The sequence below is a fragment of the Oryx dammah genome, unplaced genomic scaffold, assembly GCF_014754425.2.
Source record: "Oryx dammah isolate SB20612 unplaced genomic scaffold, SCBI_Odam_1.1 HiC_scaffold_28, whole genome shotgun sequence".
NCBI lineage: Eukaryota > Metazoa > Chordata > Mammalia > Artiodactyla > Bovidae > Oryx > Oryx dammah.
Genome location: NW_024070212.1, coordinates 41924471 through 41950551, shown reverse-complemented (window position 1 = coordinate 41950551; position 26081 = coordinate 41924471). Strand labels below are relative to the sequence as shown.

Sequence of the window (26081 nt, the reverse complement as noted above, 5' to 3'; positions counted from 1 at the left end):
TTTATTCATGTTTACGCCCAAGTCCCAGAGGGTACAAGCCAAGTTCTCCTAGTAATTTCATCACCATACTTCCATGACAGCTCCAGGGGAGACTTACATGTTCTGTGGCTCAGCAACCATCCAACTGAGAAATAAAATGCCCCTCTCTGCCTTCTTGCAAGCTTAGCAATCTTTTCAATTAGCTCTCTCAATGCTCTCCCGTGTAGATCTGATAGATTCAGCCCCGGGGAAAATGACTGGGGGAAGAAATGAAAAGAACAAAGATTCTGGAGTTATGATCAGTTTGAATAGACTCCTTTTCTCTAAGAATAGCATGAGGGAAGTGAGAGTTCCTACCCTCATAAATCAGCTACTGCTGGTGCTCCAGATCCTAGGCAGCCCTAAAGCAAAGCCTGTTATGCAGGAAAAAATTCTGAACTAAAAGCAAGCACCTCCATTAGATTCATTAACAAGAGAGCAAAAAAGGTGGTCTGGATCAATTCCAGCCTCACTCTCACCTGTTCCTAAGTACTGATAAGAAGAACACTAGAATTTCTGTAGAAATAAAAGGAGGGCCTTGAGGGAAATGGGCCAGAACTGCTGCTATTATAGGCCTGTATGTTCCCATGTTCTGCTCTATGGCACTAATGGGAGCTATTTCCACCCCAAACTTTAAAAATGTTTAGCCCCAATTACTTCTTTTTAAATATTAGGGTTTTTAAAGGTGTCACAACTGGAGATAAGTGGGCCAACGCAGTGTTCTTCACACCCCCAGGCAGCCTCCATCCATCTAATGCAGCTGTCTGCTGAAATCTGCCAACAGGACAGTTAAAAATAGATGGCAGCGCCCTTAAAAGAGTTGCATGATTGATTTATACAGTCTTCCATAGTTATTTGTTTAGCTCAGTTGTCTCCAAACATTTTTGCCTGTATACATGTAAAAGAAATTTGAAAAAGAATGTATCATTCATGAATTTTTTAAGTTGACCAATATTTTTTAATATGTTTAAAAGTTAATTTATCCTTGGGTTAATATTACCTTCATGACTAGAATGAGTCAGTATTTAGCTATTCTGGTTTTTCATTTATATTTATAGCACTAAAAAAAAATCTTATTTTTAAATATAAGTAGATGAGAATGAGTTTTGTTAGTAAAATTTATGAAATATTAAGTAATATATTTTGCATCTGATAATTAGAATAACATTAACATCAGAGAAGGAGAACTTGATTTAATAAAGCTAGTTTTCTGAAGTTTAGGGTACTGTATCACAGGTGATTTTTTAAAAAATATTTTATTTTACATTCCTTATATATTAGTTTAGGTCCTACTTTTTTAAGAGCATGAAAAAGAATGAGAAAAACAGAAAGACAAATAGAAAGAGAAATAGAAAACGTATCAAGTCTAGGGATGGATTCAGGTTTTATTGGTCTAAAGCTTATATATTATGAGATGCAGACCTCTTTTTGAAAAGAATACATCATAAATTTTAAAAATTAGGTGGAAAAGTAAATACTTCATAATATTAGAATAAAATTATGACAAATTATACATTTAAAAGGATAAATTCCACAAATATTAGAAAAGTATAAGAATTAATAACAATATTAATTCATATCTCTGTAACAATTTTTCTACACTTATTGGCTTAATACTTTTAGTCATCTCTTCAAATGACAATTCATTTTGTTATTATTTTCCATGGGAAAATAGATAATCAAGTGTCTTCCTCAATATAGTTGATACATTTTATTACTGATAGTTTAGAAGAGCTACTTTTTGTTTCATCATTTTTGGCAGTTATTGGTTAAGCCACATCTATCATTTTCTCCCAGTTTCTTTCTCAGGAGGTGCTTCTCGCCAAGGCAAGACTTAAGAGTGTCCACTCCTTTGACTGGCCAGGCTATAGCTATGGCCTGGGGGCTCAGCACCAGGGCCAGCTCCACCAGGTCCTCCCTGCCCGCTTTCTACCTACCCCAGTGAGTGTGTTGCTCTGCTAGGACTCCCTCAGGGGTAACTCAGTATTTGGTAATAATGAGAATATGAAAGAGTAAGGGAGTCAAACAACCACAGTTCATCACTGCAGCTGTCCCATGCTATTGAATTTGGAACATCCCCTAAAGGGTGAAACTACACCTTTACTAATGCCATGCCTCACCCTTACTAGACATTCATACAAGACAGGAAAACTCAATGGCCTATGAAAGGTTTCTAAGAGCCTTCTCCAATACCAATACTTTGACTGTTCCTCTGAAGATTGTTTATCCCGAGTGAAGCATCCTGGAAGATTTGGAGGCCTGGCATGCTGCGATTCATGGGATCGCAAAGAGTCGGACACGACTGAGCGACAGAACTGAACTGAAGAGGTATTTATTTTGAAAAGTTGGGAAATAGTGACTATAAAAGAGAATTTGAGAAAGGGAAAAGGAGAAACAGCATTTATATAAATTCTCTAATTGCTGAATATATTATTCTCTGAGGCTATATTGTTCTCTGATTTGAGCCAAGATCGATATAATTACTTCCATTATTCAAATCTTCTGTATCTTTTCTAATATTTTATCTGCTTAACCTATCATCAGTTTTGTGATACATGTTGAAATATTCCATTGTGATTGTAGATTTATCAGTTTCTCCCTATAGTTTTATCCACTTTTGCTTTGTAAATATTGAGTAAATTTTATAGGCATATACAAGTTTAATGTTATTGTTATACATTTTTAGTCAGTTGAATCTTATTCCAGCTTTTATCCTATTATATTGTAATTACTAGTTTATTTGTCTGCTTTCCATTAGAGCATTGACCTACGAGAAAGGTCAGTGTTCTACTCATGAGTAAATACCTGCTACCACTATTAAAGCTCAGGCTCTCGTTACCTCTTTCCTGACTATTAATATAACTTCTTAACCAGACCAGTACTAAACTGCCAATTTCAGCCCCTTGACATTTCTATCAGATTAATCTTCTTTGAGGACAGTTCTGATCTTAACAGTCCTTTTTTAAAACTGTGGGTTCCTGCTACTTACACAATACAGTACAAACTCCATAACTCATCATTCAAATTTCTCAATGACCTGAAATTCACTCATTTTCTCCTCACATACTATGAAACCAATCAGAATTTGGCTATATTCTGAAATCCTCATTAGCCCTACATAGATCCTACATCCCTTCTGCTTTCCACCTACACTATTCAGATCATGGCATAATTTTCCTTCCCGTCTCTGCAAGTCTAAATCATTATTTAAAACCAATCTTAAAAGCCTCTTCTGAAAGTTTTTGGTATACTCACCCCAACAAAAATATTTTCTCCTTTTTAATGGTGTTATGAATTGGATGTTGGTGTTCTCCCAAAAATTCATATGTTGAAGGCTCAACACCCAGTGTGACTGTGTTTAGAGCCAGACCCTGTGAGGAGTGATAAAGGTTAAATGAGGTCATAGGGTAGAGCTCTAATCTGATAGGGCTGGTGCTCTTATAAGAAGAGGAAGAGACCCCAGAGCTCTCTGCCTCCACCATGCGATGACACAGTGAGAAGGTAACTGTCTGCAAACACAGGAAAGAGCCCTCACCAGGAATAAAATCAGTCAGCACCTTGATCTTAGACTTCCCGGCCTCCAGAACTGTGAGAAATACATTTCTGTTGTGTAAGCCACCCAGTCTGTAGTAATTTGTTATGACAGCCTGAGCTAATACAAATGACAATATACTACTTTAGGAATATGCTTTCTTAAGTTTAGGTTTGTTTGCATTGAATTATTGCTGCTCATATGGCACAGGTATTTCTCAACTACTAATGTCCAATAATTCATAATGAGTCAAAGAATCCAGCAACCTCCAAACCAAAGAAATAATCTCATATGCATGCTTGACAGCCATGTTTGCTTGTCAGATTTATATTTATTTGGTACCTTGTCATCAAAAACTCGAGTACTTAAAAGGTTGTTTACAACATATGTGTGATATTTTAAAACCTAAAATGATTCTTTGTTGTGTAATCCTTAAGCTCCAAGACTAAAATGTTTATTTTCATGGTTTGTTATGAAAAATTATGTCTACTTCTTATGTATTTAACACAGAAATTTGAATTTGACTATATTCTTCACTTATTAAATATTTGAGTATATTTTAACTGAAAGTCTCTGACTTCATTGATTCTGTTATAATGAACTCGGACAGCATAAAAATATTGTTTGAATTCTCCTAGAATTAAAAAAAATTACCTATTTCCCTTCTTGCATAGGTTGTACAAATAGAAACAGTGAATGACTATTTAAATAATCTAATAGAATCATTTTTAAAAACACAAAGCAGACTCTCATGTGCTTTACATGTATATATCATTTCTTTTTTCCAAACACTTTTATTTATACATGACTCTGACAATTACTGCATGCCCAATGTCTCATGAACTTTGTTGACACCGAGGAAAAAATCATGAGCAAAATGTAGGAGAGACAGATGAAAACTAAATTTCAAAAATTATAGGTGATAGTGCTTACTATGCTCCAAGCCATGTTCTAAACATTATATATACACTAAATCATTTAAGGCTCACAACAACTCTTAAAATAGGCTGTATTACTATTCCCAATTTAAGGAAATTGAGGCACCAAGAATTTAAGACCCAAGATTCCAAGCCCAGGCAGTCTTGGCTTGAAAACACTTGCTTTTTATTTATTTATTTCTTTTAAAATCCTTGCTTTTAAACACTCAACTCTACTCAATGGCCTCACTAATCACACAAGTAAATATAAAATTGCTGCTATATTATACATTAATAAAGAGATATACAGAGGCTATTTAAGGCCTCCATAATGGGGAGTTGGAGCTGGTCAGGAAAATCAAGGAAGGCTCCCTGAAGAAGCCTGCTTTGTATTATTCTAAGAACTAATTTTCTACTTCAAAAGGTAGAGCCAGAAGCAGATTTTTTTTCCCCTAAAAGAGAAGGGTATCATGCACAGATAAAGACTCACAAGCTATGGATAAACTATTATGTCCAGATTTTTGTTATTTTTGGTGGTGGGAGGCTTGATCTGTTCACCACACTGAAGCCTGTTCATCATAACTTGAAGCAGAAGTCTAAAGGTGAAAGTTAAAGCTCTGGATGGGGATGAAAATCCCCAGAAAAACAGCAGAGTAAGAAGACAAGGCCAACATCTAATTGTCAATTGACAGAGGAGGGACCTAAAAAAATTTAAAGAGAAAAAGAAGAGCTTTGGAGGAGAAACGAGAGGGAGAGAGAAGGAAAGAAAGAAAGTGAAAGAGAGAAAGAAAGGAAATAAGAAAGAAGTATAACAATAAATAAGAAACAATAATAAATATATATAATATTATATATATTTTATATATAATATATAAATATAATTATAAATAAGAAACAATCTGAGGTAAAAGGAAAATCAAGAGACTTTTGTCAATAGAGGCAAGAGAAAAATATGACAGAAGAGGCTAACAATGTCAGATTCTACTGAGCTATCAGTCAGATAAAAAATGAGATTTAATCTCATGAAAGTCATTGGTAACTCAACAGGAGCCATGGGAATAGAGCAATGATTCTCAGTTTTGCCTCACAGGGATCATTTGGTGATGTCTGAGGACATTTTGGTGGTTACAGCTGCAGAGAGAGGGCTGTTACTGGCATCTGGTGAATAAAGACCAGAGATGCTGCTACACACCCTGAAATGTGTAGGGCGGCATTGCAAACACAAAATGTTGGCCTAACATGCCCATGGTGCTGTGGTTAAGAAATCCTGACGACAGAGCAATGTAGGCAGCAGTTGGATTGGAAAAGATTTAGAGATGGCCAGGAGCAAGAAATAAAAACAGTACATAGAAACAACTTTTCAAAAATGTGAACAGAGGAAATAGGGCAGAATCTAGAAGGGAGTGAAGAAATTAACTGAAAATTTTCTTCTCTCTCCCTCCTTTCCTCTTTTTTTTTCTTTTCACTGGGAGACACTTGATCCTGTTTTCAAAAGCTCCAATTGAAGAAAGTGAAAGTGAAAGTCACTCAGTCGTGTCTGACTATTTGCGACTCCATGGACTATACAGTCCATGGGATTCTCCAGGCCAGAATACTGGAGTGGGTAGCCTTTCCCTTCTCCAGGGGATCTTCTCAACCCAGGGATTGAACCCAGGTCTCCCGCATTGCAGGCAGATTCTTTACCAGCTGAGCCACCAGGGAAGCCTTGAATATTAAGATAAAAGATAATTCATAACTTCAGGTACCTTAGAAGGTGGGACTGGGTAAAATAAAAGCACCAGAGGAGGAGTTAGCCTTAGGAAAAATAATTGCCCCTATACTGTAATAGAAGGAAACTAGAATAGTATGGACAGATAATGGGACAGTTGATGGAGTTCTTTTAAGGGCTTCTACTTTCTGTGTGGTGGTTTAGTCGCTAGGTCGTGTCCAATTTTTGTGACCCCATGGACCGTAGCCCTTCAGGCTCCTCCATCCATGGGATTTCCCAGGGATCAAACCCAGGTCTCCTGCACTGCAGGTGGTCTCCTGCATTGCAGGCAGATTCTTTACTGAGCCACCAGGGAAGGATGCTTTATTTTAGTTGAGTTATTGTTGCTGTTATCCAGGCTAGAATACTAGAGTGGGTAACCATTTCCTTCTCCAGGGGATCTTCCCAATTCAGGGATGAAACCCAGGTCTCCCACAATGCAGGCAGATTCTTTTCCATCTGAGCCACCAGGGAACTCTCCCGAAGCAGGGTATTCAAAACAAAGCTTTGATTATCACCAGTAAATGAGCTATGTAAGATAGGTCCCCTGAGGTTCACCAGAACTCTGGGCGAATTTTACATGATCATACTTAAGAATAAGCTTTATGGAGAAAACTTAAGGGGTCAACAATAAGAAAAGTCACAAGTCCTTTGATTTTCCCATTTTCCCCATGAAGACGTACAAAGGGCCCTTGGCCATCTTATGGACACTCAGTCCAGTACTCCAGGGCAGAGTCCCAACTGCCCTGCTGCTCTCATTTCTTACAGGGCAAGCATGACAACAACCATAATGGGAAGAGATAAGCATACAACTTAAATGTCAGGCAATCTGGGTTGCATGTCATCTACTTAGAGGAAGTAACTGAAAACAGCTGCCCAGCCCCTGAGGACCATAGAGACCATACAAAGCTGTAGTTCCTCCGAGAGGCTAAAGCAATTTCATCAGTCTTACAGGAAGCTGAGTTCAAGTGTGACTTTCCCCACTGGGTAAAGGGTTATTCCTGGATCCAGGTAGTCCAGGGGTTCAGTAACCAAGAATGAGTTCTTGGGGTTACTTTCAGAGAATCCTGCCCCTTATGCCATGAAATTCTATACATTATTCAAAAAATGACATTTACAATAGCTTGTACACATATTTTAGCAGACTTCTCTTACTTTATTTCTGCATCCTGTGTGGTTTTTAGAGAAAAGGAAGAAACAGAAGATATGGTTTCAAAGTGAAGAGAGGTCTCATGAAACAAACCATAATGTTCCCAGCACTTGCCCACTAAAAATATTTAAGGGTAATTTACAGAGAATATTTCTAAATGTGATTTCTGATACAAATACAAAAATAACATACACATAAATACCTAAATTTCATAATGGCAACATGTAGCATGAGGGTTTTTTCCTTTTATAATAAAGATGGATAAAAAGAAAACAAAGGTTAAGAGAACAAGAGCAGAAAATGTACAATAAAAATTTTCCCTTAATTGGTTTAGAGAGTCCTAGAACAAAATAATAGAATGTTTATTACTAAGACACAGAAAGTATAGCTTTTGTTGAGAAAGATGACATTTCTGAGGCCCAAGATGTCTATAATATGAAAAGTTAAAACAAAAAGTTGAACACAGCAGAGTAAGTTATCAAGTAGTCTTTTTGGTGGTTTTATTTTACTCTAAAGTGAAAGTGAAGTCGCTCAGTCATGTCCGACTCTTTGCGACCCTGTGGACTGTAGCCTACCAGGCTCCTCAGTCCATGGGCTTTTCCAGGCAAGAGTACTAGAGTGGGTTGCCATTTCTTTCTCCAGGGGAATCTTCCCGACCCAGGGATCAAACTCAGGTCTCCCACATTGCAGGCAGACGCTTTAACCTCTGAGCCACCAGGGAAGCCCATTTTACTCTAAAGTTACATAAAACTATGCAATATTGAAATTAGTGGCAACTCATCTTTCTGAATGAATTCAGCAGTAAACAAAACCTCAGTACCTTGATGTTATTGAGAGATGCCATGAGAAAAAGTTTTCAAGTCTCCTGGAAGCTAGAAGTGATGTGCTTTTTCTCCAAAAACAAAAATCATCAAGTAAAAAGAGATGAAAAATATGGGGAGGGCAAAGGAAGAAAAGTTTCCCTTCTCTGACAAAATAAAGAAAAGACAGCTTAGGGCACACAAAGTCACGGGTTTGGGAATTTTTAAAACATCCAAATGAAATGGCTAGCTGATGGCCTACAGATTCTAGAAGAGAAGAAAATAGAGAGTCCCTAAAACCAGAGGTTTAGGAAAGGCATGACCTTGATCCACAAAAGCACAGCTAGTACTTCTTAAACTTGAGTGTGCTCACAAATCACCTAGAGATCTTGATAAACTGAGCTCTAATTAACAGGCCTGGCATTAGGCCTGAGATTCTGCTTTTCTAATAAGCTCCCAAGTGATGCCAATGCAATTGGTCCCTGAACCACACTTTGAAAATAGCAAAGTGTCACACTGATGATACCCAACTTAATCTAACATCGTGGGAACCCAAATAGAAGCCTTCCATGTAGTCATTTAGCCACAGAAATATATAGACCTTCACAAGACCAGAAAATTAGTCACATGGGAAAACAAGAATCTGTTAAATTTATATGAGTTATTGAATTATTCTTGCTTTATGCTAATCAAACTTATTAACATAAACCTGTCATAAGAATACTATGCTATTTTTCAGATAATCCCAGAATTACTGATAAAGCAGTATGTACTCACTGTCAGCATTCCATGAAAATACACATGGGAATTACTATAAAATGCAGTGGCACCCATTTTACATGGAAACTTCACAGGCTTAAATGTGAGCACAGCACTTCACTCAGCTCTCAAGTAAAGCACATGCCTTCTAAGTTGTCGCTGCCCCCTTGAGCTTTGTCTAGCAAGGAGGACGAAGACATTTGAACAGTAGATTGAGCCCTGCTAATGAGAATGCCCGGAATATGTTTCAGTTCAGTCGGTTCAGTCGCTCAGTCACATTCAACTCTGTAACCCCATGGACCTGCATGCCAGACCTCCCTGTCCATCACCAACTCCTGGAGTTTACTCAAACTCATGTCCATTGAGTCGGTGATGCCATCCAACTATCTCATCCTCTGTCGTCCCCTTCTCCTCTCGCCTTCAATCTTTCCCAGCATCAAGGTCTTTTCCAATGAGTCAGTTCTTTGTATCAGGTGGCCACAGTATTGGAGCTTCAGCATCAGTCCTTCCAATGAATATTCAGGACTGATTTTCTTTAGGGTGGACTGGTTGGATCTCCTTGCAGTCCAAGGGACTCTCAAGAGTCTTCTCTATCACCACAGTTCAAAAGCATCAATTCCTCAGCACTCAGCTTTCTTTATAGTCCAACTCTCACATCCATCCATGACTACTAGAAAAACCATAGCTTTGACTATGCCAGCCATACTTTGTTGGCAAAGTAATGTCTCGGCTTTTTTAATATGCTGTCTAGGTTGGTCATAGCTTTTCTTCCAAAGAGCAAGTGTCTTAATTTCATGGCTGCAATCACTATCTGCAGTGATTTTGGAGCCCCCCAAAATAAAGCCTGTCACTGTTTCCATTGTTTCCCCATCTATTTGCCATGAAGTGATGGGACCGGATGCCATGATCTTAGTTTTCTGAAAGTTGAGTTTTAAGCCAACTTTTGGCTTTCACTTTCATCAAGAGGCTCTTTAGTTCTTCTTCGATTCCTGCCATAAGGGTGGTGTCATCTACATATCTGAGGTTATTGATATTTCTCCCGGCACTCTTGATTCCAGCTTATGCTTCATTCAGCCTATCATTTCTCATAATGTACTCTACATATAAGTTAAATAAGCAGAGTGACAATATACAGCTTTGATGGACTCCTTTCCTGATTTGGAACCAGTCTGTTGTTCCATGTCCAGTTCTAACTGTTGCTTCTTGACCTGCATACAGATTTCTCAGGAGGCAGGTCAGATTGTCTGGTATTCCCATCTCTTGAAGAATTTTCCACAGTTTGCTGTGATCCACACAGTCAAAGGCTTTGGTATAGTCAATAAAACAGAAGTAGATGTTTTTCTGGAACTCTCTTGCTTTTTTGATGATCCAACGAATGTTGGCAATTTGATCTCTGGTTCCTCTGCCTTTTCTAAGTCCAGCTTGAATATCTAAAAATATTGTGGTCTTCCCTGTTAGCTCAGCTGGTCAAGAAACTGCCTGCAATACAGAAGACCCAGGTTCGATCTCTGAGTCAGGAAGATCCTCTGGAGAAGAGATAGGCTACCCACTCCAGTATTCTTGGGCTTCCCTGGTGGTTCAGACAGTAAAGAATCCACATGCAATGTGGGACACCTGGGTTCAATCCCTGGGTTGGGAAGATCCCCTGGAGGAGGGCAAAGATCCCCTGGAGGAGGGCATGGCAACCCACTCCAGCATTCTTCCCAGGAGAATCCCCATGGACAGAGGAGCCTGGCAGGCTACAGTTATGGGGTCGCAAAGAGTTGGATATGACTGAGCGATGAGGAGCACACACACACTATTTATATATTTATTTTCAAACCTAAAGCACTTACATTTTATTATCCATTTTTCTTCCAGTTTTATTGAGATATAACATAAAGCACTGTATAAGTTTAAGTTGTGCAACATAATGATTTGATTTGCATGTATCATGAAATAATAACCCCAATAAGTTTAGGGTGCATCTGTCATTCTATATAGATGCAAAAGAAAAACAATTTTCGCCGTGATGAGATCTCTTAGGATTTACTCTCTTAACTTTCTTCCCTCTCCCAACACCCCCTCCACCCCACTCCTCTGGTAACCACAAATCAAATCTTTTTCCCTATGGATTTGCTTGTTTGTTTGTTTGTTTGTTTTCAGAGTATAATTGATTTACAATGCTATATTAATTCTTGGTACACAACAGTGATTCTCATATTTTTTAACTTTTTCTTTTGTATTGGGGTATAAATGATTAACAATGTTGTAATAGTTTCAGGTGAACAGCAAAAGGACTCAGTCATACATATATATGTTATAAAGTTTACTATGCTTAAATCTCTACTTAAATTCTTTCCAGTAAAACATTTTAAAAAAAAGAGAAAGCTTTTTAGTATTTTTCCATAATCAAAGAAGCAATCATTTGCTTTGATAGAATATGTTACCTATGTTCATGGAAAGAACTTTACAGAGTGTTGATTAATTTAATTTAATCTTAAAGTTTTGCTGATTATCCACTATGTTACATTTATGACATATAAACCATTTATCACTGTGTAAGCAGGAAAATTACTCCCTCAGTCTCTGTAAATTGAGAAGAGGGCTTTTTTTAAACCTTAGGAAATTAAAATAGATTGGCCTTTGTAGTTATACCACTGACCTTTCCTCAGAATTTACTTGATCATCAGTGAAATACTTTGGTTAAGTGTTCTGGTAAATTAGGTTATGGTGGTGGTGGTTTAGTCGCTATGTCATGTCTGACTCTTGTGACCCCGTCAACTGTAGCCAGCCAGGCTCCCCTGTCCATGGGATTTCCCAGGCAATACTGGAGTGGGTTGCCATTTTTATACTGATGATTGGCCATCAAATTGAGAATCTATAAAGCAGGTATCACTCATACATCACTCTTCATCTAATTTTATTTTCACACAATGTGATGCTTTCTATAACATAAAACCTACATTGAAAAGTTAATCAAAGTACCTCTGTTCTCCAGTTCTGGTTTCATATTACAGCTTGTACATCTACCCTCAGACAGCCTATCAACTTAACTCTTGAGAATTAAATAATGTGTGTGTCTATAAGCTTAAAATGAGAAAGTAATGAATAGTGAGATGGATTTTTAGGAAAAGTGCAATCTTCTCTTAATCCCAGAGTCTAAATATTTCAATTCAACAATGCTGAGTCAAATTAAAATGCATGATTGCTCAGTTTTGCACTGTTTGCAGAACTTGGATACGTTCATTTTATATTTCAAAATAAATCAACACTATGAAAGTTACTGAGTTTCATGCAGTCTCTTGGGGAAAGGAGAGGGGAGAAAGAGCAAGGGAAATACTATGGTTCTTTGATACCCTCCAAGATGTTGTATTAAGGATTCGTTTATTATACAAACATTATAGATTAAGGTTGTTTATTATACAACAACCTCCAGTTCTAGGTATCTTTATATTTTCTCCCCTCAAGAACTCACTCTCTGTAGGAGAAATGGATCTATGACTGCTATTGTCAGGATATCTTATGCATTCTATTTTGGAAGCCTTGTTTTGAAAAGTCTGTTTTCCACCATTTGAGTTGGGCAAAACACCCATGAAATCAGCTGCCCAATCAACTCCAATTCATAACTGAGAAAGATTTAAAACTTAAACAAAATTAATACTAGTAATATAATACTTTTGAAAATATAGTAAATGCAGCCTTGTTCGCACCATACTATGTATACTAGCCATAGGCTTATTATACCGCCATGAGATATAGCAAATTCAAGCCCAGCAACCTTTCCTGTGATACTTCAAAAGGGAAAAGGAGATGCATATCCTTAAAGAGAAATAAAGGATCATTTCAATTGGTGCAGGAAAAAAGCATTTGACAAAATTCAACATCCTTTTATTCAAAAATTCAACAAACTAGGAATAGACAAAAACTGCTTCAACAAATAAAAGTCATGTATGAAAAATCTGTAGCAAAATCATACTCGATGATGAAAGACTGAAGCTTTTCCTCTAAAATCAAGAATAAGGCAAAGATGCCCACTTTCATCACTTACATTCAATATAGTACTAGTCCTCACTAGAGCACTTGGGTAGGTTAAATAAATAAATAAATAAGTAAACGGTATCTAAATAGAAAAGGGAAATAAAATTATCTCTGTTCACAGATGTTATGATCTTATTGTAGAAAACTCTAAAGATTTCTTGGAAAACTCTAAAGATGCCACACACAAAAAGAAAAAAACTATTACAACTAAGCAAATTTAGCAAAGTAGCAGGATAAAAGTCAATACAAAAATAAGTTGCATCTCTATACACTAACAATGAATATCTGAAAAAATTATAAAAACAATTCCATTTATAATACCATCAAAAAGAATAAATAATTAGTAATTAACCAAGGAAATAAAAGATTTGTGCAATGAAAACTATAATATACTGCTAAAGAATTAAAGAAGACATAAGTAAACAGAAAGATATCCCATGTTCATGGATTGGAAGGTTTAATATTGTATCACTCAAAGTAATACACAGATATAATGCAATCTCTATCAAATTCCAATGACTTTTTTTGTAGAAATACAAAAATTTATCATAAAATTCATATGGGATGTCAAGAGACCCCAAATAGTCAAATCAATTTGAAAAAGAAGAACAAAATTGGAGGACTCACACTTCCTGACTTTAAAACTTACTACAAAGCTACAATAATCAAAATAGTATGGTAAAGAAATAAAGACAGATGTATAGATCCATGGACTAGAATATGGAGCACAGAAACATATATTCGTACATATATATGGCCAAAATATTTTTTGACAAGGATGACAAGACCATTCAGTGGGAAAAGGACAGTCTTTTCAACTAATGGTGGGGGAAAAACTAGATATTCCTATCCTAAAGAATGAAGTTAGACTGATAACTAATTAATATGCATTAATTCAAAGTGGATCAAAGACTTAAATGTAAAACTATATCACATAAATATTTATATAACTATAGAACTACAAAACTCTTAGAAGAAAATATATGGCATAAAGTTCATGATATTGGATTTGGCAAGATTTCATGGATAAAACACAAAAGGCACAGTTGATAAAATTAAAAAATAGATGAATTGCTCCTCATAAAAATTAAAAACTCCTGTGCATCAAAGAACACAATAGAGTAAAAAAGCAACCCATGAATGGGAGAAAATATTTGCATATCTATATGTGATAAGGGATTACTATCTAGAAAGTATAGAGATCATGACAACAAGAGAAACAATTCAATTCAAAGATTGACAAAAACAGACAGTTCTCCAAAGACAACACACAAGTGGTTGATAAGCACATGCAAAGATGCTCAACATCACTACTATTAAGGAAATGCAAATCCAAATCAGGAAGATGTACCTCTAACCCTTTAGGATCACTGTTATCAATAACAATAAGTGTTGACAATGATGCAAACAGACTGGAACCCTTGTGCACTGTTCATGAGGATGTAAAATGGTAAAGCTGCTATGGAAACCAGTATGACAGTTCCTCAAAAACTGAAAAACAGACTTACCATATGATCCAACAATTCCACTTCTGGTACATCCAAAAGAATTAAAAAGCAGGGTCTTGAAGAGATATTAGTACAGCCATGTTCTCAGCATTTTTCACACTAAAATGAGGAAGCAGCCCAAGTGTTCACTGACAGATGAATAAATAAATTGTATATACATACAATGGAATATTATTCAGCCTTAAAAAGGAAGGAGATTCTGACATAAGCTACAACATAGATAAGCCCTGAGGACATTATAGTAAATGAAATAAGACCATCACAAAAAGAGAGATACTATATGATTGTACAATATAAGGTATCTAGAGTAATCAAAATCAGAAAGTAAGAATGATGCTTGCCAGGAGTTGGAAGGAGGGGAGAAATGGGGAGTTTATCATTCAATGAATATAGAGTTTCAGCCTTTTCAAGATGAGAAGAGTTCTAGAGAGACAGTGGTGATAATTGTACAATAATATGAATGTTCTTAATACCACTGAACTGTATACTTTAAAATGATTAAGATGGTAAATTGTATGCTATGTGTATTTTACAATAATAAAAATAAAAGAGGGGAAAAAACAAATGTATCTCAGTGTGTTAGTTCTGTAAACCTTGTTCAATGAAATATTCAACTACCTACACAAGAGCAAAAAAAAAATAAATAAATAACAAGGAAAGAAGAGTTAAGATGAAGTTAGCCTACATGAATTGTTCATTAAACCAGAAATAAAAGTATAGATATTCTAGCACATTTAGTTATTCGTTCCTTCTATCTTTCATTCATTCCTGGAGACATTTATTAAATGCCTTTAAGTGCCAAGCACTACACCAGGCAATGCAGAACACAAAGTAATAGGGACAACATTTTAAAAGATATCAGTGCAGGTTTCTCATTTGTTTTTGCAACATACAAGATTTTCTCTATTCAGTCTAAGACATCTGCCTCAATAGAAGTCTTGGACCTATTACAGAATGAATACAAAGAAAAGTTCCAAATAGGATTTTGCAGCAAGACTATAGGCATTTTTGAGATAGAAAAATGTTCTAAGTTCTTCTATCTCTCCTTTAACACATTTGGGGCTGATACTGATGAATTAGTTTCTGATAGGAAGGAAGGAAAATTCATTCCATCTGAGCTTGAGTGATCGTGAAGATGAGACAACCTAAAAAAGAGAGGAACATGAAACAAACATTCTGATGTGTCCCAGTGAAAGTCAAAGCAGGGAAATCAGTTGTAAACAGGATCTAGTTTTCATCCCCAGCACATATTTCACAGATTCACCATGACAGAGGTGTGATCACTCCAACAAAGACTTATGGATTGGGTGCCTTGGACCTTGGACCTAGCCAAGAATATCTCAGATATTCAAAGGAATCTGTAGTGAAATAAGGTTTCATGGAAGGCTGAGACAGCAGGGAGGGCCTCTAGGCTCTGACCAAGTCAAGAAAGAATGTCCAAAAAATTATCAGCTGCAGACATCAGGAGCTTATGCTAACTGGATAACCAAGAATAGGATGAGACAGATGTACTTCAGATGATGAGGGGCCCTGCACAATGTCTAGTTCAGGGCCAGAGAATTTAACTCCTCCAAGGCAACAAGCTCATATGAGACCCTGCTCTGTGGCCAGATGCCATCTTAGAAATAGAGGAAGAGGGGTTGAAACCATAAAATGATGATTTCAAAGAAACAGGGTTAAAGAGATTATTTAAATAACTGGATCAGAGTTAGTTTTAAAACAGACAAGACTAAAATATTTTTTGTTTTCCATGTCTACCTAGCAGTTGGGGAATGGTAAGCAGGTCAGAGTAGTTTTTAATTATAAATATATATGGAAGCAAGCTAAGTGTCCATCAATGGATGAAAGAATAAAGAAAATATGCAATATTTTTCCATGTTTGAATATTCTTCCAATGGAATATTCACAGCCATGAGAAAGAAAGAAATTCTGCCATTTGCAACAATGTTGGTGGACTCGCAAGGCATTATGCTGAGAGAAAGACAACTACTGTATGATATCTCTTCTATGCGGAATCTACAAAAAGCTGAACTTGTAAAAATAGAGAGTCAGTTCAGTTCAGTCGCTCAGTCGAGTCCGACTCTTTGCGACCCCATGAATTGCAGCACGCCAGGCCTCCCTGTCCATCACCATCTCCCGGAGTTCACTCAGATTCACATCCATCGAGTCAGTGATGCCATCCAGCCATCTCATCCTCGGTTGTCCCCTTCTCCTCCTGCCCCCAATCCCTCCCAGCATCAGAGTCTTTTCCAATGAATCAACTCTTCACATGAGGTGGCCAAAGTACTGGAGTTTCAGCTTTAGCATCATTCCTTCCAAAGAAATCCCAGGGCTGATCTCCTTCAGAATGGACTGGTTGGATCTCCTTGCAGTCCAAGGGACTCTCAAGAGTCTTCTCCAACACCACAGTTCAAAAGTGTCAATTCTTCGGTGCTCAGCCTTCTTCACAGTCCAACTCTCACATCCATACATGACCACAGGAAAAACCATAGCCTTGACTAGATGGACCTTAGTCAGCAAAGTAATGTCTCTGCTTTTGAATATATTATCTAGGTTGCTCATAACTTTTCTTCCAAGGAGTAAGCGTCTTTTAATTTCATGGCTGCAATCACCATCTGCAGTGATTTTGGAGTCCCAAAAAATAAAGTCTGATACTTTTCCCACTGTTTCCCCATCTATTTCCCATGAAGTGATGGGACCAGATGCCATGATCTTCATTTTCTGAATGTTGAGCTTTAAGCCAACTTTTTCACTCTCCTCTTTCACTTTCATCAAGAGGCTTTTGAGTTCCTCTTCACTTTCTGCCATAAGGGTGGTGTCATCTGCATATCTGAGGTTATTGATATTTCTCCCGGCAATCTTGATTCCAGCTTGTGTTTCTTCCAGTCCAGCGTTTCTCATGATGTATTCCGCATAGAAGTTAAATAAGCAGGGTGACAATATACAGTCTTGATGTATTCCTTTTCCTATTTGGAACCAGTCTATTGTTCCATGTCCAGTTCTAACTGTTGCTTCCTGACCTGCATACAGATTTCTCAAGAGGCAGGTTAGGTGGTCTGGTATTCCCATTTCTTTCAGAATTTTCCACAGTTTATTGTGATCCACACAGTCAAAGGCTTTGGCATAGTCAATAAAGCAGAAATAGATGTTTTTCTGGAACTCTCTTGCTTTTTCCATGATCCAGCAGATGTACAGTGGTGATTACCAGGAGCTGGGGTGGGAGGAATTGAAGAAAAAGAGTTTAAGGGTACAAACTTGCAATCAGTAGATCAACCCTGGAGATCCAATGCACAATACAGGGATTATAGACCACAATACTGTGTTACAAACTTCAAAGTTGCTAACAGACTAGATCTTAATCATTCCCATCAGAAAAACAAAAAAAAAAAAGAATAAGAAGCTCCAGTACTTTGGCCACCTCATGCAAAGAGTTGACTCATTGGAAAAGACTCTGATGCTGGGAGGGATTGGGGGCAGGAGGAAAAGGGGATGACAGACGATGAGATGGCTGGATGGTATCACCGACTCGATGGACATGAGTTTGAGTGAAACCCAGGAGTTGGTGATGGACAAGTAGGCCTGGTGTGCTGCAATTCATGGGGTCGCAAAGAGTCAGACACAACTGAGGGACTGAACTGAACTGAACTGATGGAGTGTAGCTTAATACATTAATAATAATGTATCAACATTGGCTCATTAATTGTAACAAATGCATCATACTACTGTAGATGTTACCAGTGGGGGAACACAGTGAACCCTAGAAACTGGTGTGAAATATTCAGGAATGCTCTGTACTTTCTTTGCAACTATTCTTAACTCTATTCTAAAATATAAAATGTACTCTAAAATTTGTTTAAGAATAAAGTATGATTTTCTAATTATATCTAAAAAGTGTAAATAACTACAACTCTGACATCCAAAGACAGAAAACACAGCCTCTGGTCTCAGGGAGCCCAGTGGTAAAAGCAAGAAAGGGTTAAGTCATTTGTCATACAACATAAACACAACATATCATACAACAAAGGATCATAGAGGGGAAGCAGCTACTCTATACCCATAGGAGGAAGGGCAAGGCAAACTGAAGGAACAGTCCTGAAATGACTGAGTCTTAAATTAGCCAGAAAATCCATACAAGCAAGAAAACAAACTCAGTGCTGACACAGTCGTCCATAAAGTAGGCAACATCCAGCTTAAATTTATAAAACATTTATTGATTACCAGGTTAGAGGATATGTTAATCCCTTCAGATTTAAGGTTTACTGAACAGAATCACTGAGGATGCAACTGAAAGCACTTTCTTCTACTATGTGACCTTAGGCAAGTTACTGAAACTTAGGGACTCAGTTTTCTTATCTTTAAATTGTGGAAAATGACAGTGTTGTTTTGGGAATTAAATTAGTATATGTAATAGGCTTAGGACAGTGCCTGGCACCTCCTAGATACTCATTAGGTATTCAGTTCAGTTCAGTTCAGTCACTCAGTTGTGTCCAGCTCTTTGCGACCCCATGGTCTGCAGCACACCAGGCCTCCCTATCCATCACCAACTCCTGGAGCTTAATCAAATTCATGTCCATTGAGTCAGTGATATCATCCAACCATCTCATCCTCTGTTGTCCCCTTCTCCTCCCACTTTCAATCTTTCCCAGCATCAGGGTCTTTCCAAATGAGTCAGTTCTTCGCATCAGGTGGGCAAAGTATTGGAGTTTCACCTTCAGCATCAGTCCTTCCAATGAATATTCAGGACTGACTTTCTTTAGGAGGGACTGGTTTGATCTCCTTGCTGTCCAAGGGACTCTCAAGAGTCTTCTCCAACACCACAGTTCAAAAGCATCAATTCTTTGGCACTCGGCTGTCTTTATACTCCAACTCTCACATTCATCCATGGCTACTGAAAACACCATAGCTTTGACTAGACGGACCCCTGTTGGCAAAGTAATATCTCTGCTTTTTAATATGCTGCCTAGGTTGGTCGTAACTTTTCTTCCAGGATCAAGTGTCTTTTAAATTCATGGCTGCAATCACCATCTGCAGTGATTTTGGAGCCCCCCAAAATAAAGTTTATCTGTTTCCACTGTTTCCCCATCTATTTGCCATGAAGTGATGGGACCAGATGCCATGATCTTAGTTTCCTGAATGCTGAGTTTTAAGCCTACATTTTACTCTCCTCTTTCACTTTCATCAAGAGGCTCTTTAGTTCTTCTCTGTTTTCTCCGACAAGGGTGGTGTTATCTGCATATGTGAGGTTATTGATATTTCTCCCTGCAATCTTGATTCCAGCTTGTGCTTCTTCCAGCTCAGCGTTTCTCATGATGTACTCTGCATATAAGTTAAATAAGCAGGGTGACAATATACAACCTTGATGAACTCCTTTCCTGATTTGGAACCAGTCTGTTGTTCCATATCCAGTTCTAAAGTTGCTTCCTGACCTGCATACAGATTTCTCAGGAGGCATGTCAGGTGGTCTGGTATTCCCATCTCTTAAACAATTTTCCACAGTTTATTGTGATCCACACAGTCAAAGGCTTTGGCATAGTCAATAAAGCAGAAATAGATGCTTTTCTGGAACTCTCTTGCTTTTTCAATGATTCAACAGATGTTGACAACTTGATCTCTGGTTCTTCTGCCTTTTCTAAATCCAGCTTGAACATCTGGAAGTGCACAGTTCATGTACTATTGAAGCCTGGCTTGCAGAATTTTTAGCATTACTTTGCCAGCGTGTGAGATGAGTTTAATTGTGTGGTAGTTTGAACATTCTTTGGCATTACCTTTCTTTAGGATTGGAATGAAAACTGACCTTTTCCAGTCCTGTGACCACTGCTGAGTTTTCCAAATTTGCTGCCATATTGAGTGCAGCACTTTCACAGCATCATCTTTCAGGATTTGAAATAGCTCAACTGGAATTCCATCACCTCCACTAGCTTTGTTCGTAGTGATGCTTTCTAAGGCCCACTTGACCTCACATTCCAGGATGTCTGGCTCTAGGTGAGTGATCACACCAGTGTGATTATCTGTGTCATGAAGATCTTTTTTTGTATAGCACAAAAGAAGCTAAATGACTTGCATAATGCCTGAAGAAGAATGTCTTTCCCTAATTCTGTTTTCTTGATGAAAGAGATCCCCTAAACAAACCCCTGGCTTCCCTTTGCTCTTTAACTCACTACATTCCTGGGGAGGCAGAGACTTACCTGGTTGGTGAATTTGGCAAGAATAACTGGGTGAGCTTGGCTCCCCTCTGCCCTTTTTCATTTGGGGAATAAATATGCAGTGAGCATGATTTCCCGAGTCTTTTGTGAGGTGAAGGGCAAGTTGGCCCGTACTGCAGCTTAGTTTTAGTAAGCTCATTCAACTGACAGATCTAAAACTGCGTTCTCTAAGTGGACTTGTTTTGTTTTGTTTTGTTTTTTTGGAAAGTGAGTTGATTCACCCCCAAGCTTTCTGACAGAAAACTGTGAGGTATTTTAGAAACATCTCTCAATGTGGTCAAGCATATTACATAATCAGTTCTGTTTTTTTCCCTTGGAGACATTCCTCCTGAGCCTTTCATCCCCCTGCTCCAAACTGTACTACTGTTATAACAAGCAAAAAATAAAGTACTATGTAAACCATGGCAGAGACTACTAGTTACCTGCCAAAGTCCATTATTTCCTTAATAACAAAACCTGCTGACTAGGTCTCACTGCTGACTAGATCAAGGTTTCATTTGTGTGTACCTTGTGACTAAGTTTTGGTTTATGCAATACAAGCAGAAATGTTGTATGGTATTTTTCAGGAATTCTTAAAAGTAGGAGAATCACCTTAATCTTCCTCTTCCTCCATTCCATTTACTGAATATGGTTATGACAGCTGGAGCTCTGGCAGCCTTATTGCACAATGATGAGTTCCACAGAATAAAAGGAGAGAAGTTGTGAACTAGAGACAGTCTGGCTTCCTGATGCTGTTATAGAACTGCCATGCCAGCTTTGTATTGCTCACCTTACCTCTGGATTTTTATATGAGAGAAATAAACTTATCTGTAGTTCAAGTCAATGTTGCTTTTTTCCTGTCATAAGAAGCTGTATTCACCCTGACAAACACAGAAAATTACCTTCAAGCCCCTCTTCCTTGTCCTTTCTTCCCAACCAGAGTGCCTACTCTTAAACCCACCTATCTGGAAACTCTGGAGCCACTATTTTAACAGAAAGTTAAATTGCCTTGCAAGAGGAAAATGATCTAGCATTTAATTGGAGACCAAAGAACTTTTAAAATATCTAAAAAAGAAGAAAAGATCACCACTAAAACTCCCCTCTCAATGTTCCTCCTATCATGGTTTCCAAGAATTTAATGCACTGCTTTCGGCTAACTTATTACATCAATACTTAGGAATTTTTAAGTGACTTTTCCTATGTTAGCTCTAAGAGCCCAACATTTGTTTTTTGTTTCAATAGAAACACAACTATATTTACCTCTATATGTGTGCTACTGCTGCTGCTAAGTCGCTTCAGTCGTGTATGACTCTGTGCGACCCCATAGACGGCAGCCCACCAGGCTCCCCCATCCCTGGGATTCTCCAGGCAAGAACACTGGAGTGAGTTGCCATTTCCTTCTCCAATGTGTGAAAGTGAAAAGTGAAAGTGAACTCGCTCAGTCGTGTCCAGCTCTTAGCGACCACATGGACTGCAGCCCACCAGCCTCCTCCGTCCATGGGATTTTCCAGGCAAGAGTACTGGAGTGGGGTGCCATTGCCTTCTCCATCTATATGTGTACATCTCAATAAATTTTCCAACAAATATTTATTATATACCAACTGATCCTTACTTCATTCTTAGGCTCTACTCTCCCTCTGTTTTGTACAATTTAGACTGAAAACTTGGCTCTGACTTTGCTCTTTGATTTCACCTTTATACTACATAGAGTAAGAGATCTTCTGATGATGTCATTTGTCTCTTTGATCCAGCAAAAAACAACCAGTCATCACCCCTTCTTTTTTAAGGCTATCCTTATTAAAAGCCTCATGCTTACATGTATGTATGCTCACTCACTAAGTCATGTCTGACTCTGTGACCCTATAGACTATAGCCAACCAGACTCTTCTGTCCTGGGATTCTCCAGGCATGAACAATGGAGTGGGTTGCCATTTCCTTCTCCAGGGATCTTCCCGACCCAGAGGCTGAAAACCCATGTCTCTTGCATTGACAGGCGGGTTCTTTACTGCTGAGCCACCAGGGAAAGCCAAATTAAAAGCCTAATTTTGCTAAATGCTAAATGCCACTTTAAATGCTTTCATTATTTCATCTATTCTTCATACCAGCCCCAAGAGGAAGGTCTTGTTTTCTCCATTCTATGGACAAATCAACTATGATTCAGAGATTGAAACAAATCCGAGGTTTGTCTTCAAAGAAGATGTTGTGTTATTTCCTTTTTGAAAAATCTGTTTTTCGACATCTCTCTACTTCCTTTGCTAACTCTCCTTCTTTTCCTTACTGGCTGGATGTGGATATTTCAAAATATGCAGAATAAATTATTCACCTTAGAAGGGACTTTAAAAACACAGTTCCAATTTTACAAGGTAAAACTATTAATAATATTATTATATTATTGCTACAAAATGAAGTATGCAGAAAACACGGATGAATATAAAAACCAAATAAGGCAGCCCCTCCACTTCAGATTCAAAAGTTCACAGAGTTGGTACCTAACCATAAATAATACCTCAAACAACTCCTTTTCTTTCAGCAAATACACACATACATACACAAACCTGAAGAAAGTCCCTTCTGACCACAGCCCTTCTCCTACTCCCCAGGTACATTAATATTAATCAGTGTGTTAGAAAACACTAAAGTCTCTGCCAAACAACTGAGATTATCCATCAGCTGTTCCTCAAGGAGAGTCTGCTCCCAACAACTCCAACATGAGGCTATTGTGTATATATAGATCGCAGTTATGCACAGCACAAGCACATGACCCAAAATGAAGGCTGCACACTGGCACCACGCTCGCCCTAGACTGCAAATTCACTGGCATTCCAAGAACTTCACAAATAGCATGCTGTGTGACCTTTCTTGTTAAAAAGGATATCATGAGGCTTGGAAATTTAATCTTAGAAACATCATATTCAATCATAATATTTTCATTACTTAACTTTCTTCACTATATGAAATCTCTCAAACTAAGATTGTTTGGATTTACAAATCTTTTAAAATTCAAGCCTTTATGTAAGAAAAATTCACTACTAAAGGAATTCACTTCATCAATCGGTTTTACTTCTATCTGGTTGAAATAATGGACACTGAAGTGAGTGTTTTGTTGGAGGAAGGACAGCAGGAAAGGCTAATTTTGGAACCCTGGACAAGAAACATCAACAGGTGGGCAGTGTGATGAAACAGTGATAGGAGAATCTGAAAGCAGAACAGGGTGTGGAAAGGAGAGACTAGACAAAAACATGAGTATGGACTGTGTTTCACAATATGGCCAGGACCCCCTTCACTCTGATATTTGCACTTATACAGTAATCAGTATGTATTAGGCACAGTTCTTAGGTCCCTGTTTAATTAACAGTGGTTACTATGCTTATCCTTGGGCTTCCCAGGTGGCTCAGTGGCAAAGAAAATTTCATGTGTCGACGCATACTGAGTTCAATTCCTGGGCCAGGAAGATTCCCTGGAGAAGGAAACAGCAGCTCACTTCAGTATTCTTGCCTTGGAAATCTCATGGACAGAGGAACCTAGCAGGCTACTTTCCACGGGGTTGCAAAAAAGTCAGATGTAACTTAGCGACTAAACTACAACTATTTTTATCCTTACTTTACAGTTGGAAAGACCAAAGCCCAAAGAAGTTGAGTATTTTCCAAAGCCTCACAGCTGGTTAGTGGCAGAGCTGGAATTCAAACTCAGGCACCATTTCAAATCATGAGATTATTTTACACAGCATACATTCTACAGCAGTGCCTCTCAAATTTGTTTTTAACTGTGACTCCCAGGAGGAATATACGACCCAGTATATCAAAACCCATGTAACAGAAACAGAACCTTTGTGAAATAATACTTTTACTAGATGCAATGCATTCAGATCTTTATTTCACTTTAAAAAATTGTTGGTTACAACCAATAAATTGACTTTACAACCCTCAGTGGGTTACATCTCCTAACTTGAAAACTACTACTTTAGAGACCAAGGCTACAAATGGTAATTAAATATTTCTACTTGGATGTTTGACAGTCATCCAAGCAAATGGACAGTCATTTTCACTTGCCTGTTGACAGTCTACAACTGAACTTCTGAATTCCACCCTCCTCCCCTTTGTTTCCTCTCTCATTAAATGACAGTTTCTTCTGTACTGTCCACACAGTAGCCACTTGACAAATGAAGCAAGCACCTGAAATGTCACTATCAGAACTGAGACATGCTGTGAGTGTAAAATATGCCTGATATTTAAAAGACTTAGTATGAAAAAATAATCTAAAATATTTTATTAATAACTTCACTTATTTGTGTGTTGAAATGATGTTTGTTACACTGAGTTAAATAAAATATATTATTAAAATTGATTTCAGCTGTTTCTTTTTACTTTTTTTGATGTGGCTAGAAGAATGTTCATTACCTGTGCAGCACATTATATTTCTATTGGACAGTAATGTTCTGGTTGCTCAAGCTAAAAACTTATGAATCATCCCTTACTCCTTTTCTCTCTACCAGCAAATGGTAAGCTTGACCATTAAAAGATTCATAGCTCAAGAACTTCTCACCACCTTCACTACTACACACACATACACACACACATACACACACACACACATCTTAACAGATCTCCTTGCTTCCTTCTTCACCACATCTTACAGCTTATATGCTCAAACAGTGAAGAATCTGCCTGCAATGAAGGAGACATGGGTTCAATCCCTAGGTTGGGAAGATGCCCTGGAAAAGGGAGTGACAACTCACTCCAGAATTCTTGCCTGGAAAATTCCATAGACAGAGGAGCCTGGTGGGCTACAGTCCACGGGGTTGCAAAGAGTTGGACACAATTGTTCGACTAACACTTATAAAGTTGACAGGTCATCCTTTTAAAAGGTCAGTTGATTATGTCACTCCTCTGTTCAAAATCCTCCAATGGTTCTTTTTGCCAGAGCAAAGGCCTAAGTCCTTACAACAGCCTACAAAGCCTTTTGGGTTCTGACTACCCACTCCACCCCGTCTATCTGTCCTAATTCCTTACCACTTCCTTCTTAACTCAGCTACAGTCGCCTCCTTGCATTCACCAAGTATGCTGCTACCTCCAGGCTCCTGCACTTCTGGTATCTCTGTATATAACCCTCTTACCCTGGATATCCTCTATCTTCTTTCTCTGTTTTGGATCAAATGTCAACTTATCAGCAAGTCCTTTAAGGATAATTGTACTTAAAATTGCAAACCACCCTGTCCTGATTCTTCCATTTTCCCTTTCTTAGCTTTATGTCTTACAACCTTTAATTAATTATCTTACATAATTTACTTGTTTATCAGGCTCCCACCAATCACATGTAGGAGTCCCCTGAGGGCAGTGACTTTGTTTCATTGCTGCATTCCCAGCACCTTTGAGCCTGGCTAATGGTAGGTGCTCAAAAAACTCTCTGTTGAATGCATAAATGAGTTGTGCGTTTCCAAACTCAGTTTTG

General features: G+C 38.0%; 2 long non-coding RNA genes across 2 annotated transcripts; one reads left to right on the top strand and one right to left on the bottom strand.

The window, feature by feature from the left end:
- Positions 1-403: 403 nt before the first annotated feature.
- Positions 404-15222, bottom strand: LOC120856813. The gene is made up of 3 exons (XR_005719489.1): positions 14885-15222; positions 12246-12252; positions 404-417 (listed from the first exon to the last, which is right to left on the bottom strand). It is a non-coding gene; the product is annotated as an uncharacterized LOC120856813 (long non-coding RNA).
- LOC120856810 lies at positions 3498-24977 on the top strand. The gene is made up of 2 exons (XR_005719488.1): positions 3498-3606; positions 24649-24977. It is a non-coding gene; the product is annotated as an uncharacterized LOC120856810 (long non-coding RNA).
- Positions 24978-26081: the final 1104 nt, after the last annotated feature.